This window comes from Taudactylus pleione, unplaced genomic scaffold, assembly GCF_031769625.1.
Source record: "Taudactylus pleione unplaced genomic scaffold, aTauple2 ptg000471l, whole genome shotgun sequence".
NCBI lineage: Eukaryota > Metazoa > Chordata > Amphibia > Anura > Myobatrachidae > Taudactylus > Taudactylus pleione.
In genome coordinates, this window is record NW_028284873.1 from 5,187,826 (window position 1) to 5,206,326 (window position 18,501).

The 18,501-nt window shown below is 45.1% G+C and overlaps 1 protein-coding gene across 1 annotated transcript in view; it reads right to left on the reverse strand.

The window, feature by feature from the left end:
• Window positions 1-18,501, reverse strand: part of ADAMTS10 (ADAM metallopeptidase with thrombospondin type 1 motif 10) — a 175,987-nt gene that overhangs the window by 156,975 nt on the left and 511 nt on the right. The gene's annotated exons all lie outside the window — the stretch shown is intronic.

Consider the following 18,501-nt stretch of genomic DNA (forward strand, 5'->3'; position numbering starts at 1 on the left):
TCCCACCAGGCCTGGTAGGTGGCTTTGGGCCACTACAACTTATCTATAAATCCTCCCTAGAGCAACAGGATTCTGGCATTAGGCTGTGGGTCACTTCAATTTCAGGCGCTAGGGCTGTCGGCACTTACAATTCGGGCATTAGGCCCATGGCCACTGCATTGCGCCTCCTAGGATTCTGACCACTCCCTTTACCATTCCCATTTTCCTGCCAAAATTAAGACCATTTTCAAACAAAAAATAAACCTTTGTTTTCCAGCCAAAACAGAGCAGAAGGCCCTATATAGATAAATATATATATATATATATACATATATATATATATATATATATATATATAAGGCTAAGGTAATTAAATGGAACTAGGCCCTAACAACAAAAGAAACCAAATAGAGGTATTTACCCCTGAAAGTAGGTAAATGTACTGTATATGCTAAGCCAGTTGTAGTTAGATACCTGTGCTGTTTAGTCTAGTTTACTTGTTTGATTGGGTGATGCACTATCAGGTTAATGTAAGAGAACTATGCAGTTGGGCGTTAACTGTGGGCAGACAATGAGTCAAGGTGACAAGGATAGCATCAGTAAGCCTCATCTGTGTCTATCTTGTGCTTTCCTTTCTCATCTCTTTTCTGGGTAACGTGGCCCTTGCACCTTTACATGCAAGGTTAGTTTTCCACATGGTGTGCAAGCACCTATTTTTCAGGGTTGCTGACATTCCGGCTGCCCTTTCCAGGAGGGAGCAGCCAGATCGGCATTGCAGGGGGCATGGCCGGCATAAGGGGCATGACCAGACTGGTTTGTGGACAGAGCAGGGTGTGGCCTCGCAATCTCGTCACTTTGGCCCCACCCCCGCTACACAATGCTGAGAATAACGTCATCGGCCTCCCCCGCTGCAGGGGTATATCTTATAATCACAGAGGGGGGCTGAGAGGTGGGCTTGTCTGCCTTTCCGGGGGGCTGGGAGCAGCCCGTGATTTTTGGGAGGCTCCCTGCCGAATCGGGAGGGTAGGCAAGTATGCCTATAGGTGAAAACTGCGGACTGAGGGCCTGATTCAGCAAGGAACGCGAATTTGCACGCCTGGTTGTTTCACATTGCGCATGTGTCCGCGTCGCAGTTACTGCTATCGGAAAGCAATCGCAGTAAGCACACAGCGTCATCATACAGTGATTGACAGGAAGTGACCGTTTGGGGGTGTTACAGGGGGGTGGTCAGTGAAACATAGGCATGTCAGTGCGTTTGGACGCCGTTACAGAGGTGTGCATAATTAAGCCCCTGCAATGGCATAAGCAGCCTGAGCTCTAGATAATGACAGGAAGTTTAGCAGTTTGCGAGTGAGGTCAGCTCAACCACAATTGTGTGTATGGGTCCAATGTTACTCGATCTTACTGATATTTTCGCAGACTTGATAAGGTATTGCGGATGTAAGTAATGGAAGGTGGGCGGCTTTATACAGTGGTTGGCGCCTTGGTATAGTTCTGCGATCGGCGAATCAGGCCCTGAGCCAAAAGTGCCAGTGATGACCTTCCACTCTACTCAATCAATGGTACCTTTACTTTTACCTGGAAGGTACTCATTCTGCTGCGGAACAGAGATTGTTTAACACCAGTTGACATTTCTCTGAACGTGACATGAAGGGGTGCCACGCCATTTTGGTGGGAGTTCCTGCAAGGTACCCCATCATTTGAAGCCTTAGGTGACCACCCCATGTGGAATCACAAAGGAATCTGTAAAGCTGGCCATCCACTATACAATTTTCTGTCAGATATCTGGCCCTGATTCAGAGCCGGACGCTCTGACAGAGCGCTCCCTCTGAATCACGGCCGTCCCTCCTACTTTTTGGAGCGGCCTCCTGGCCGCTCGCATAGCTGTGGGTAACCACCCACAGCTATATCGAGCGGCCAAAAAGATGGTCGCGATGGTCAAGACCATCGCGACCACCGGGCTTGCGACGAGACCCTTGCAGTAGGATCTCGCTGCCGCAAGCCCTGGAGTGCTTTTGGCTCTATCAGAGCCAAAAGCACTCCCACTGACATCACTAGTGACATCACTAGTGATGTCAGTGGGGCCGGCCCCAGACGGTAGGCGTTCCCATGGGAACGCCTCCGTCTGGGCAGCCACGCCCCCGGCACGCCCACCAAAGGGGGCGTGCTGTCAATCACCATCGACAGCACGCCCCCTTTGGTGCGAGACCCATAACGACAGCTTGGCCGTCGTTATTCGGGTCTCGCGCATGCGCACGACGGAGCCGCCTCTGTCGTGCGCATGCGCACTTGGGCAACATCGACCCGCTTGCGAGCGCTCAGCATCAGGCCCTCTGTCCAATTTGGTTGGTTGGAATGAAAACCTGGTAATATATGGGAGCAAATGACAGTCGTCCATTTGCTCACAAACACTGGAAAATAGCCAAAAATGGTTGTTCAGACAAATTGGTTAAAACTAGGGGTGTGCACCGGACACTTTTCGTGTTTTGTGTTTTGGTTTTGGATCTGGATCTTTCTTCGTGTTTTGGATCTGGATTGGTTTTGCCAAAACCACCCTTCCGTGTTTTGGGTTCTGGGTTTTGTGTTTTGGATCTGGATTTTTTCTTAAAAAATAAAAAAAAAACGCTAAAATCACATAAATGGGCCTTTTTTTGTTCCTACGCTATTAATAACCCCAATAACATTAATTTCCACTCATTTCCACTCTATTCTGAACACCTCACACCTCACAATATTGTTTTTAGGCCAAAAGGTTGTACCGAGGAAGCTGGATGACTATGCTAAGCGACACAAGGGTGGCGGCACAAACACGTGGCCCATCTAGGAGTGGCACTGCAGTGGCAGACAGGAAGCCAATCAGCGTTATGGTGCCCATTTGCATGTAGCACGAACCCGGGAGATCCGTGCTACATGCATCTGTGTGATTGGCACAGAGCAATGACAGGTCCGTGAGACCCGTCTGTGCTGCTGTGGTAAAAAAAAAAAAAAAAACCTGTGTAAAAAAAGAAAAAAATGGCGTGCACCCCCCCAAAAAAGAGCAACCAGCCCCGGGCATTAGTAACCCAGTGCTGGGTGTGCTTAAATACAGGGGACAAACGACGTAGGGGTCCCCTGTACTTAAGCACAACCAGCACCGGGCTAGTCAGAACCAGCGCTGGTTGCCAAAATACGGGGGACAAACGACGTAGGGGTCCCCTGTATTCTGCGCAACCAGCTCTGGGCTCTGATCCGGTCCTGGTTCTGGAAATATAGGGGACAAAAAATGAGTAGGGTTCCCCTGTATGTTCCAGAACCAGCACTGGACTTTTTCTAGCGGGGGGCTGATGCCACAGCCAGGGGAGCCCTTTCACCGGGCCCCCCAGCCGCAGCATCAACCCTGACCGCTAGTCAGCCCAGGCCGGGGATCCCTGGAGAGCTGGGGACCCCCCCAATAAAGGGGTCACCCTCTCCAGGGCACCCCAGGCTGATAGCCCGGGGCTATCCCCGCCACCCCTGGTGGCGGTGGGTGGCGGGTTGATTGTGTGGTGTGGTGTAAATAAAGAATATCAAACATTGTCTTTACAAGTAGAACTGCAAGTCCCAGCTAGCCTGCCCCGCATGCTGGTACTTGGAGAACCACAAGTACCAGCATGCAGGGCATTAAGGGCCCACTAGTACCTGTAGTTCACCTGTAAAAAAAATGTTTAAAAAAACACAGGACACACACACCGTGACAGTATAAGTTTATTAAACATACATACACACACACACATGTACACATACTCACCTATGTAACCTGTAGCATCGGTCCACTTGTCCGGTAAAGTATCCCTAGGGGACCTGTGAAAAAAAACATACTCACCATCTCCTATGCGAGGTTCTGTCCTCTTCGTTCCAAAGTAGGCATCCCCGGACTTGGCAAAAAAAAAAAACGAAAACGCGATCCACGAACTTAGTACCGTTCTATAGAACGGTACTTCCCGAATGAGAGCTTAGCGGCGGGGTATCACCATGGAAACCCCGCTGCTAAGCGTTCATTGGCTGAGAGAGGTCATCTCCCGTCTCTCAGCCAATGAACGGCTCCCTCCATTGTAGTCAATGGTGGGAACCGCAGGGTAAACTTTAATAACCTTGCGGCTCCCAGCATTGACTACAATGGAGGGAGCCGTTCATTGGCTGAGAGAGACGGGAGATGGCCTCTCTCAGCCAATGAACGCTTAGCAGCGGGGTTTCCATGGTGATACCCCGCCGCTAAGCTCTCATTCGGGAAGTACCGTTCTATAGAACGGTACTAAGTTCGTGGATCGCGTTTTCGTTTTTTTTTTTTTTGCCAAGTCCGGGGATGCCTACTTTGGAACGAAGAGGACAGAACCTCGCATAGGAGATGGTGAGTATGTTTTTTTTCACAGGTCCCCTATGGATACTTTACCGGACAAGTGGACCGATGCTACAGGGTTACATAGGTGAGTATGTGTACATGTGTGTGTGTGTGTGTGTGTGTATGTATGTTTAATAAACTTATACTGTCACGGTGTGTGTGTCCTGTGTTTTTTTTAAACATTTTTTTACAGGTGAACTACAGGTACTAGTGGGCCCTTAATGCCCTGCATGCTGGTACTTGTGGTTCTCCAAGTACCAGCATGCGGGGCAGGCTTGCTGGGACTTGCAGTTCTACTTGTAAAGACAATGTTTGATATTCTTTATTTACACCACACCACACAATCAACCCGCCACCCACCGCCACCAGGGGTGGCGGGGATAGCCCCGGGCTATCAGCCTGGGCCTGGGGTGCCCTGGAGAGGGTGACCCCTTTATTGGGGGGGTCCCCAGCTCTCCAGGGATCCCCGGCCTGGGCTGACTAGCGGTCAGGGCTGATGCTGCGGCTGGGGGGCCCGGTGAAAGGGCTCCCCTGGCTGTGGCATCAGCCCCCCGCTAGAAAAAGTCCAGTGCTGGTTCTGGAACATACAGGGGAACCCTACTCATTTTTTTCCCCTGTATTTCCAGAACCAGGACCGGATCAGAGCCCAGAGCTGGTTGCGCAGAATACGGGGGACCCCTACGTCGTTTGTCCCCCGTATTTTGGCAACCAGCTCTGGTTCTGACTAGCCCGGTGCTGGTTGTGTTTAAGTACAGGGGACCCCTATGTCGTTTGTCCCCTGTATTTAAGCACACCCAGCACTGGGTCACTAATGCCCGGGGCTGGTTGCTCTTTTTTTGGGGGGGGGGCACGCCATTTTTTTCTCTTTTTACACAGGTTTTTTTTTTTTTATTTACCACAGCAGCACAGACGGGTCTCACGGACCCGTTAGTGCTCTGTGTCAATGACACAGATGCAAGTAGCACGGATCTCCTGGTCCGTGCGTGCATCTGTGTCATTGAAATACACAGCAGCACAGATGGGTCTCACTGACCCATCTGTGCTCTGTGTCACTGTCAATCACACAGATGCATGTAGCACGGATCTCACGAGTCCGTGCTACATGCAAATGAGCACCATAATGCTGATTGGCTGAGAGCCGTGACAGACGGCTCTGTCAGCCAATCAGCACTTTGCCCATTAAAGGCAAAGGCATTTTTTTTTAAATGGCCGCTCGAGGCAAAACCTCGAGATCCGACAGCAGATCTCGAGGTTTTGCCTCGGGAGAGGGATCCGGGGCAGACAGGGAGATCCGAGCTTGGGCTCGGATCGCCCCGGATCCCCGAAGTTCGGGTGGGTTCGGTTCTCAGGGAACCGAACCCGCTCATCCCTAATTAAAACACACAAATTAAACCAATTTGAACTATTTTTTTTGTCCTTTTTTCAGTGATTAAAACCATATGATCGACTGTCCTTTGCTCCCATACATTACCAGGTTTTCATTCCAACCAGTCAGATTGGACAGATATCTGACAGAAAATTGTATAGTGGATGTCCAGCATTATATTAATACACAAGGCAGTAAGTTTAGAAATATACAATTTAAAAAATCATATTTTACTACAAAGATATGGTTCCTGGTGATGATCTTGTATTTGGGGCAAACTCCTTGATTAAATTCGGAGAAAACACATTAATTTCATGGCAGCATACAAATGTTAGCACTTTATTAAACTGGGTATACAGCACTTATGTTTGTGAGAAACAAAATATACTGTAGATATAATACAAATTATGATTTTGCTGCTTTCCTGTAAGGACTGGGTTGAGAAGTCTGATAAGAAAACTGATAAAAAGCAGGAATCAGCCAACAGCCAAATTCCTAAGACATGTAGTAAGTAATTGGCTTTAGGTCACCAGTATTTTAGTTAGTGTTGACAGGGAATAAACTCCAGTCCACACGCACTGTTATATAAGTGTGCACTGCTGCGGAGATCTAGTTGCAGTACAGAAGTTTATCATGATTAGGCGTCATTCTAGAAACAGGCTGTACACACTCTTATAAAATGAGGCAATACAGACAAAAAGTATTACATAAAGAAATAACATACAAAATAGCATAATACAATACTGTTGTTTATGTAACCTAAAATGTCACATTCAAAACAAACAACAAAAAAATAACTATTTTCAGTTTCAGTGCTTTGAATAGATAGTGTGTACCCAGCGACAGCAGATGAAAATGGACGATATATCGGGTGGTCCGTACACACTGCACGATCTGGTGTACTACTGCCCGATATGTCGTTCCCACACCACATTCAGAACCATGGTGTCGTTTGCTAGATCTTCAGATTGCAGGACTGCAGGCAGATCTGAAGATTCGTCAAACGACGTGCGTGAGCGCATACACACTTGACAATGTGGACGATTTGTCATTCAAATCATCCAATATATTGTCTAGTGTGTACCCAGCTTAAGGCCCATAATTCAATTAGAGGTGAAAAACCGCGATCTGCTAAAAGTTTTCGCAGGTGCGCAGTTTTCATCTGTTTCTGAAGAATCGCCCTATTTAATTCCAGGACGTTTTCGCCTGGGCGAAAACTCCATAGGCAAAAGCAGGCGAAAAAGTTTCTCCACCCAAAGGCAGGAGAAAAGAAGTGCGAAATCCATATTTTGCGGTACAAATGTGGGAACTTGGTTCAGAACCCTTAGGACACCCCCTAATGACTAATTAGGGAAAAAAATTATCTTAATTCACCTAAAAAAGATGTAATTTTTGGGATGAAAATTTAAAAAGTGTTGAACAATGGGTCTAAAGTACTGGGACAGGTATTTTTGTGTTCTGTATGGGTAGGACAGGTGTTTTTGTGTTCTGTATGGGTAGGACAGGTGTTTTTAGGTTTGCAGATGGCTGCAGCAGGTGTATTTTTTAAAAATGTTTAATCTGTACTTTATAGACACATAAATATTCTAGTACCCATTTTAATGTACCCCCAATTTAACTACAGAAATTATTTCCCCCCCCCAAAAAAAATAGCTTTCCATAATTTTTCAACACTTATGCAAATATGCATATAACAGCCCTTTGACTCGATTCAAATATCCTAATTACTTTTATTAGGGCTATTATTACACCTCTATATTGATTCCCCGGGTCAGTTACGCTTTATTGGGGGTACAGACTGATTTCCTCCCAAAAAACTGACCTTTTTGCCAGTTCCTGTATTCGCTGAATTTGCCAACATGCGTTTTCGCCTGTTTTACAATTTGAATAGGGCGAAAAAGCGGGTACGCGGATTGTGTAAGCAGGCGAAAACTTCTTCAAAACACGCGAATGAGGCGAAAACATTGTGCTTTTTACCGGTCTCGACTTTATACGGCTGATAGAATCCGGCCCTATGCTTTTAATATTCAGAGAAATTAGGTACAGTAATTGGTCAAGTGTCTGAGGGCTTTATTCAGAGGCGGCCGTACGGTCTACGACCGCACGGCCGCCCTCGATGTTTGTCTAGTGCGCATGCGCACGAGGGAGCCGGCTCCTTCGTGCGCATGCGTGAGACCCGCTACGACCGATAGCGCCGGTTGTAGGGAGTCTCTTTCCAAAGGGGGCGAGCTGTCGATGTTAATTGACAGCTCGCCCCGTTTGGAAGGCGGGCCGGGGGGGTGGCAGCCCAAACGGAGGTGTTCCCATGGGAACGCCTGCCATTTGGGGGAGGCCCCACTGACATCACTAGTGATGTCAGTGGAGAGCTTCCGGCTCTGACAGAGCCAGAAGCTCTCCGGGGCTGACGACAAGTGAGACCCTACCCTAGGGTCTCGTCGTAAGCCTCGATGGTCGCGATGGTCAATGACCATCGCGACCATCACCCTAGCGGTCGTTAGAGCTGTGGGTGTTAACCCACAGCCTAACGACCGAAACAGAGGCGGCCGGTCAGGATGCAAGCGGCCGCCCAGTTTCTGAGCGACCGCTTGCATCCTCCGACCGCCTCTGAATGAGGGCAAGAATCCTTTCGCAAGGGACTAATATATACTATATGGGCAGGAGGTGGACGCAATGCTGATGTTTATGCAGTTGAGCGATTATCAGTGTTCTGCGCATGCATAGGTGTCGCACTGCGCATGCATCAAGTTTCATTATCGATGATGCTCACAGCAAAGATATGTTCGCAAAGTGATTGTCAGACAGAGCCTGTTTGTGGGCAGCAACGGGGAGGTAGTGACTCAAACACAGAGGTGCCGTTAGCATTATGCATTAAAAATGTCTCCTTCCCCTCAGTTGCTTTGTCCATTCTGCACGACCACAGGGTTACTCAGGAGGCTGATTATCAACTGATCTACGACCGATGCTGTGTCTTTGTAAACAGTCACTTGGATTTGTGAAGCTGCTGGTTGGCGTCTCAATATAAATCCCTATGGCTAAGTCATTTGCATATTTCACACAGTCGCTGCGTACAAAGTCGCAGCTGCGGCGGCATTAGTGTACATCTCTGAATCAGGCACATTGTTCTGAAACAATTAGTCACAGTGATATACAGTCATATCTTTGTATTATGTGATATGGTTGCTCTTTAAAACTAAAGGGGCCTATCCATTAGCAGATGTATTTGTGAGCGATGAAAGACAAAAGATATCCCTTGAAAATTCCAGTGGCTGTGCTGAACGGTATCTGTCATGTACATGACAGATTTTGGCAAAAGACGAACAATGAACGATATCGCATGACATCATTCAGGGAGTGGATATTTTTCTCTGCAGCGCTCTGTAACTGCTGCTAATATCTTTCGGCGTCCTTTGTTTGTCGTCTACCGCATGTAAACTGCATGATATTGCTAATATCGTATAGCTATATGTGATAATTGACCAACATGTTGGAGAGATGATAGATGCGGTTTATCGACCACGGGAGTGCGCATCTGTCATCGTTCAGAGCCTATCCATTATATCGTTCAATCGTTCATTTTATCTTCTAATGAATAGGCCCCTTAAAACTAATGAAAAGATAAAAATACATATTTTAAAATACCATATTTGGAATTATCAAGCATATTTGATGAAAAGTTAACGACACTTTTTTTGATTTGCAAATATTTATTTATCAATTCAAAACTGATCTCTGTCCAAATCAATTACAAGAAAAAAATACAACAACCTGTAGTTAAACAAAACAGGGCAAAATCTTCCACAAAAACTGTTAAAAAAAAAAGAGGTGGTTGTAACAGATGAGATAACTCAAATAGCAGCTCACTGAGCGCAGCAGTAGACTCTGGGCACTAGTCTACTGCGCATGCACAGGTTACCGGGCAAATAGATCGGCAGGGATTTTCCTTGCAATTTCCCTACTGCACTGGCGCTGCAGAGCAGGAAAAAATCATTGGGAAAATGGCGGCGGACATTTTCACGGTGACTCGCATATGCACAGAAAAGATGTCCCCAGGGAAAAGGCATGGGCACTATTTTCCTGGAGACCCGTGCATGTGCGGTAGATTCTGGCATGAAGCCTGTTTTGCTGACAGAAAGGAGGGAGCCCAAATGGAGGCTGCAGACGGGCCCCCTCCTCTCTTAAAACGCCCCTGCATTATAGATGTGTCCCTGAATGGAGGCAACTGTGTCTGACTCAGAAACAAGACCGGGAATTATCACCAGCAACGGCTCACAGTATCACATAGTCCTATACATCTTACCCCGGGTACACATGTGTGTACCCGACTGACCCATGATGCGACAAATGACATGTGCAGTCATTTGACCCTGCACGATCTGCTGAACAACAACCGCACGATATGTCATTCACCAACCGCATCAACAACAATGGGGTCATTAATCAAGTTAACACATTGAGCATGTATGCTCGATTAGTCAATGCAATGAACGACCGTGCAGGAGCTCGCATGGACGCTCATAGTAGGTACACACTTGCCGATGTGCACAATATGTCGGCCCAATCTAGTCTAGTGTGTACCCACCATTAGAGTTTAAGGGATATAACCCGGATGGTGGTATTGTAAAGCTTATTTAACAAGTATCACAGGATGGCATTAGAACAAATACATCAAAAATGTTTTTTTCTTATAGAAACTTATTTTGGTTACAGGGGGTGTGGTCATGCTGTTACAGATGGAAACAGTTGGAGCCAGGATGGCCAGTAAGTGACAGTTGGATGGAGTCTTCTCCTGAATCTCTATGAGATCTCCATATGTACTCCATATGTCCTCATATACTTTGTGTCTTTACGCAGTGAACCACCAATCAAAATGTACTACATACACTGGGCTGCGACTGTAACCACACAGGAATTAGTTATAAACACATATAATGTCATAAATGAAGCACAAAGGAACTTGGTGTGAGAAAAAGCTGTGACTGCTACATTGCAGAACTTTGTAGATAGATCAAACTTGATTGGTGCAATTAACTAAGTCATTTTGTCACTCCCTGTTGTTTTATATATGCAAAGTTGTTTTGTTGTTTTATATATGCAAATAAGATGCACATTATGATTCCACAAGGATCGCTATTGCTAAAGCATATGCAGAAAGCCGATTGTTGCGTATGGCGCATGTGTATGCATAGCAGTGCAGATGCGCGAATGCCTCACTACGATCATAGAGACCACGCTTAGTAATCGCAGAGTGAGTGACTGGCCGAGAGCGTTTGGGGGTGGTGACGGGGCGGTGGTCGGAGAAACGCAGGCTTGCCAGTGCATTTGAACGTTGCTGGGGTCAGGACTGAATGCTGAAGAATAAGTGTGTGGTTATCAATAGCTATAAATAAATAAATGAACCTCAAAAGTGTTAGGTGAAAGTTTGCGCGGTGATATTTGTGTGTACTGTATATAATTATATGAATAGTGGTAGAATGAAGCTAGGTGGCATTGGTGAGCCACTGAATCTTAGTTGTGATAGTGGGATTTTTAAACAGAAAATTGTCTGCATTTGCTATAAAGCAAGTGTGTCAAGTGGATTTTTTTTGTTTGGAAAGGAAGAAAAACAAAAGGTGTTTACAAAGTTGCTGTTGCAAATAACAGCAAGTGTTTGTGAAATTATGCAGCAGTGTGCAGTCAGAAAAAAGGTTTAATAGAAGAAAATCGAAGTCTATTTCTGCTGAAGAAAACAAGTGTTATTATCTGCCTCAACAGAGTTGGGTGTGGTGCACAGCAATATACCTTTTGTAAAGAAAACTAAATGGACAGTTATTGTGATACATGCTGGTAGTTGTAGTGCCATGCCTGCAGTGTCAAGTAAAGTGTTTTTCTGTATTGAGAATACTTTTAAAAGCAAAATGTGATACAGCAAAACAAGAAAAGCTGTTTCTGTATTTACTGTGTGCATATAAATATGGGGAATAAAAAAGGCATGCTCCCAGAAGAGGCCAGTTGCCTGCAAAGGTTCAAGCTGTAGAGTTGCAAATCCAGGACTAAAGTCTATAGTTTGGAAATAAAACAAATATTTTAGAAAAAGGTGATTTAAAGTCATTTGAACTCCTCTGTGATATGGATAAATATTGATGACTATTTTCAAGATGCTGTATTGCAAAGTGATGTTCCAGAGAAAGAGATCTCTAAAATGCCAAAGCAGAGTAAAACTAATAATGATACAAAATCTCATTTAGACAAGAGGAAGAATAAAGAAAGTTCAGAATGAAAACTCTTAAACAAAAAGACCTCAAATTGGCAGTTATGTCTAAACATAGAGATGGCCAAAGTGTTGAAAGAGTCTATTCTGGAATAAGACCATGAAGATTATGTACTTCTTGCAAAGAAAGATCAAGATATTGTTTAATTGCACCAAAAGTGTGTGGTACTTCAGCAAGAAATGGAAGCATTAAAAGAATGTGTAAAGGGATCACAGAGTGACGCAGCATGCACACAAAAAAGTGGCTGATTTAGCTCTGGTGCTGAAAGAAAAAGACTCTTTACTTGTGTCCACAGACACAAAACTTACAGAGCATGAATTAGAGAGAGGTTGTCTAACTGAGAAGCTCCATGAATGCTTTGAGGAAAAAGAAAAATGTCTCCATATGCCGCAGACTCAATGGGAAAGAGAAGGGATACCAAAGACATGGAGATTGTTTGTATTCAAACTAGTTTGATGAGCAAATACAGACATTCCAGGCCAACTTAGCTACTTACAGATCAACTACAGAGTGTCCTGCTGAAATAAATACATTTCTAGTGGATATTCTGCATGAAACAGCAGAACAGAGTGAAGTTTTGGGGAAAGAACGTCACCATGTATATGCTGTGATTGAGGGGTTGCAAGCAGAGAATATGAACTTTGTCAATCAACTGCACAAAAACAGTTGCACAATCTTCAGGTGGAAATGAGTGCAAGGGAACAAGAGCTTGAGTGTAAAATAAAAGTTGCAGAATCTGAAAAGTTAAAGATATGGAGAACAATCTTCTGCAGACTCAGAACAAGTTGGAAAGCACAATGGGAAAAATTACCCAGCTCTCTTCAACTAAAGAAAAGTGCCATGGAAAAGCAGAAATTGAAAATAAGTTGTTCTACACTCTGGAATTTGATTCTGGTCATGTTGATATGATTGATCTGTTTACTATTAGTGAGTCAAAACTGATAAACTCCACAAAAGAATATGTTACAGAAATTGGAATGCCATGCTGTGACATTTAGCTACTGGTTATATCTAAAGTTGCTCAATCCTCTAAGAGGGTTACAGTTTCCCATAATAAAGTTGAATTTAAAGTTGGAATTGGAAGTTTTGAATTGGAAGCACAAAAGGCTTTGTCTGAAATATGTTAAAATGCAAACAATTGTTGCTAAGCTTGAAAGCACAATCAAACAACTGATGAAGGAGTCACATAAACATATAAAGTTCCATAAAGCCAGAAAAAAAGAAATGCAGGAACTTAGATGATGAGACCACCAGATGACAGAAGAGTCTGGATGATGTTCTTGAATATGGTGAAAAGCCCTGATGAGGAACTGAAGAGGGACTTTGCCATGGAAATGCCTTATCCCAAGTCACTCACCCAAAGGGTTGTGAGCTGCAGAGGAGGATATATGGTGTTAATGAGACACTGAATCTGTGCTGTTATGGTGAGATCCACCCAAACAGGTTTAAATATCGCACCTATCTGCCGCCCAGAGCAAAGCCAGGCCAGGAGTCCAGTGGAGGCCAGGAGTCCTGTGACCATACCTGCAAGAAGCAGGCAGGACTGAGACTTTGTGTGAAGTTCTGTGCAAACTAGCTGCCCTTGATAGTTAAGGCTGAAGAAGTGAGGTAGTGCTTTGAATGACGATTTGAAGTTGTTTTTTTATTTTCTGTTGCTGTATGCTAATGATATTAAGGCATCATTTTGTTTGTTTTACCCCAGACAAGCTGTATGGTAACCCTTATTTGAGCACCCAAATACTGCACCACTGACTACTCTACTGAGCAAAAAACCCCAGAACGTCACAATATATATATTTGTCCCCTGCTTTGAATAAATGCAGCTTTTACTTTTGTTGTTGCAGTCAGTCCCTTTTTTCTGCACACAATGGCCCTGATTCAGAGCCGTACGCTCTGACCAGAGCGCACGCTCTGAATCAGGGCCCACCTCCATAAATATGGAGCGTCCTCCTGGACGCTCGTATAGCTGTGGGTCACCACCCACAGCATATACGAGCGTGCAGGGTGATGGTCGCGATGGTCTTGACCATCGCGACCATCGCCACTGCGAGCAGAGGCCTGCAGTTGAGTTTTTCAACCGCAAGGCCAGGAGTGATTTTGGCTGTATCAGAGCCAAAATCACTCCCACTGACATCACTAGCGATGTCAGTGGGGCCTGCTTCTGACGGTAGGCGTTCCCTTGGGAAAGCCTCCGTCTGGGAGGCACGCCCCCGGCACACCCACCAAAGGGCGTGCTGTCAATCAACATCGACAGCACGCCCCCTTTGATCAGACACTCCGAGCGAAGGAAAGTCCTTTGCTCGGCGCGTCTCGCGCATGCGCACGACGGAGCTCCCTCCGTCGTGCGCATGCGCAGTGCAGACCATCGACCCACTTGCGAGCGGACAGCCGCTCGCGAGTGGGTCTGAATCAGACCCAATGTGCGTGATATTACTCATCTGCATATTTTACACTTATAGATGTTTAACTTTCCTAGAGGTCTATGTACTAAATCTCCACTTGGAGATAAAGCCGCCACATTTGCCTGATATCGCTTTGAAGCAGACAGTGGCTAACATGATTTGTACTAACACAGCTCCTGCCAAAGAGGGTGAACAGAAAGCCACCGTCTCTGCGATGAGAGCACTGGAACATAGCATATCCTTGAAGGTTTTCTGTGCATGTGACAATTCTTTCAAATACTGTATGGTCCATATTCTTTCGTAACAAACATTACATAACAAATGTCCAGATCACGGCAACAACAGGACTTGATGTTGGCATACTTAACACTACCATAGGAGCCTCTGGCAGCGCAAAAAACACACAGCGAAGGCAGCAAGCCAACAGAGAAAATTCTTTAGTACATATTGAGAAGCAGCATGTACTGTACAGGGATTTTCTCTGTCTTCAGTGCATTTCCCCCTTTTCTTCTGTTGTACATAGACCCCAATGTTTGTTTTGTAGATACTCAAGTGGGTGTCTTACTGTCCAGCCAGCATACTGTCCATTAGATGTTTCTCAGCAAATTAAGTACTAATAGGACTTGGAAAACAGGGCCTGATTCAGACCCGCTCGCAAGCGCTTGAGCGCTTGTGAGCGGGGCGATGGTGTGCTCTGCGCACACGCAGCGGCCACACTGCACGTGCGCAAGCCCCGGAGCGAGAGAGAAAATCTCTCGCTCCGTGGCTCACTACAAAAGGGGAGGCTGTCGATGTTGATCGACAGCTCGCCCCGTTTTGTAGGCATGGCGGGGGGTGGCTTCACAAACGGAGGCATTCCCAAGTGAACGCCTGCCGTTTGTGGGCAGCCCCACTGTCATCACTAGTGATGTCAGTGAGAGAGCTTCCGGCTCTATTAGAGCCAGATGCTCTCTGGGGCTTGCGGCCATGAGACCATACCAGAAGGGTCTCGTCACAAGCCCGATGGTCGCTATGGTCTTGACCATCGCGACCATCATCCTGGCTGCTCGTAATAGCTGTGGGTGGTCACCTACAGCTATGTGAGCGGCCAGGAGGCTGCACAAAAAAAAAACGCCCAGCGTCTGTCTCTGAATCAGGGCCACAGCCTTTAAAGATTTAGGGCCTGCTTCAGAGTTGGGAATAGAGTGAGATATCTCTCTCAACTGTGAACCTGAACAAACCAAATTGCAATGCAAGGGGTGTAAATACATAATTTTTTTTTACATGTGGGGTAAATACTGGCTGCTTTTGCATGTAGCCCACAAATATTGCACAGCTTTTTTATTACTCTACAATTTAGATGTCAGTTTGGAAACACTCCTCCCAAATCTAAATCTCTCTGCACATTTTAAATCTGCCCCACCTGCAGTGCTGCATGGTTTCACCAAGATGATCAGTTGAGAGAGATATCTCTTTCTATTCCCAAGTCTGAATCAGGCCCTTAGACCTCTTATCATTTTGGCTGAGAGATATTGACACTTTTATTGTAAAATAATCTCCACACTACTCTTCAGGACACTGGATGCATCTGTTCAATCTGAAACTTGTAACTAAGCTGACTGCTAGACACACAGGATCTGTTGCAGAGTTGAACATATGCCCATTTGCGGAGCATACTGTGGCCCTCATTCAGAGCCACTCGCTAGCGGCAGTACGCTCGTTCCGAGCGATGTTCGCACATCTGCACATGCGTATGGTTTTTAGTACGCATGCGCGAACCAGTCAGTGCGGCCGAAAATCGTTGGTACGCAATATAGCGAGGGCCTGCTATTTTGAGTGACAGAATGAGGCGTATGTGGGTGGTAACAGGGGAAGGTGCTTGAAAACGGGGAGTGGAGATCAAAACGCAGGCGTGCTTAAAGGTCAAAACGGGCGTTTTAAGGGTGTGCATAATTAATACAGCAGCGTCATTGACCACGTCACTTGGTTTTTTTTAACTCAGAACTGCTCGCAAAATAGCGGTTGAAAACACCAACCACAAGAATAGCGAGCAGTTCATACGCTGTACGATGTACTCGATTAATCTAATAAATAGCGGACATGACATATGGTGCGTGCGGCCAGGGGGCGTTTTTATCAAAAAAACGAGCGTATGTTTTGCTCGCTCATTCAGACTTAGAGGTGGGAACAGACTGCAATTTGCGAACGGATCATTTGAATAGCCACCCCTTGTTTTTGAACGAACTACCACAAATAGCGAACGGCTCTGAATCAGGCCCTGTATCTTTAGTGAACATGCACTGTGCATGCTCAGATTATGGGTGTATGTAAGTATGGCCAATTTAGAGTCACAGGCATTTTGAATGCATTTAAACTTATGACCAAATGTACAGAGCTAGGTTGTTTTGGGTTGTTCTCACATGGGCAATGTCATATGCCTTTTTGGAGGTGATCTTTTGCGTCTAGTATAGGTAAGGTGCAAGTACTCACTGATAATGATGACTAACAGGGAACCAGGCTGTTATTTTATATTGGAGGTACCCAACAATATACACTGTATAAATGTCAGGGGAATACATTTTAATGAATGAGTTGAAAATAATTTTTATTTGCATATTTCTCGTAAAAAAAAAATGCAAGTAGGTCTAGTTGAGGCTAATTCATTGTGACATATGACATTTTTTAGGGGGATCTGCAGCCTTTATTATTATTATCGTTTATTTATATGGCGCCACAAGTGTTCTGCAGCGCCTTACAAAGTACATAGAACTAATAGGTGAAACAAGTAACATACAGTACATTACAGTACAGGACAAGGACACAACTTATATACATTGCTGAAATAGTGATTAAAGCACTCACAATAAGGTGCCGGGAATTGGCGGTCCCGTGTTAGGTGCCCTAATGGGGAGTAGAGAGTAGAAGAAAATGTAAAGAGAAGCACATGAGGGAAGAGGTCCCTGCTCATGAGAGCTTACATTCTAAGGGGAGGGGCAGACAGACAGGCGTGACACAGAAGGGGAAGATGGGAAGGAAAGAGCATGAGGTGGGTTAGGATGAGTGCTGGAAGGCCTTGATGAAGTAGTGGGTCTTGAGAGCCCGTTTGAAGATTTGTAGAGAGGTGGAGAGTCTGATGGGGAGAGGGAGAGCATTCCAAAGGTAGGGAGCAGCACGGGCAAAATCTTGGATGCGGGAGGGGGAGGAAGTAATCAGTTGGCAAGCAAATGGGTGACAAAGTGACTTACAGTACAATACAATACAGGATGAGGACAAGGATAATATATATTGGTGACCATAACACCCAAATAAGTAACAGAGCATAAGCAACCAAGTGTTAGGTACTCTAGTGGGGGGTAATAAGTAGATGAAAGTGAAGTAAGGAAAAGCACAAGAGGGTAAAGGGCCCTGCTCGTAAGAGCTTACCTTTACTTCATACTGTAGTTAAGCATCATCAGTAGGTTAATATTAGTTGATGCGGATATTGAATATGTCAACAATTACAAGTTATGTGCTACCCAGCCCAAGAATACAAGGGGTTGGTCATCTTTGCCTAATTATCAGGCAGGCTTCATTATTTTGATTGACACACGTTTCAAGTACCTCATTCTGTCTATCTGGTCTCCCCATCCCTCAGGTCTAATTAAGAACAGAGGTCAAACTTCAAAGGAAATCTGGAATGTCTCAGGAAGGCAAGAAACATGAAAGATGTGATGTGGAGCTATGGAGTGCTTACACTATTTAAGCAAATATGCATGTGGCACAGAGAGAGGTGTAGTCTTCATAAACATGGGGTGAGGGCAGCAAAAGAGTTCTCTAAATGAGGAACATGTGGCAAGTTATAACAAGTTTTGTTTTGTACTGTAGTAGTATAAATATGTGATTTAGATGTCACATCAAAAGTTACAGGTACTTATTGGTGTATTAATAACAACATTTAATCAAATATTAGATGGGGAACATTATGGTTATCTCTATTCAAATTACAGTTGGGCTTGTACTGATCCATTTATGTTGTCTAATTAGACAATAAGCTGCTGTACAAGACAATAGAAAACTTAAAAAATGTTATACTAGTTTATGTAAATAAAAGAGAGCATTTATAGCTCAAACAAAGAATAGCTTTAGTGCAAGACACTTATAGGAAATGCATACTTCAGGCGATATATATAG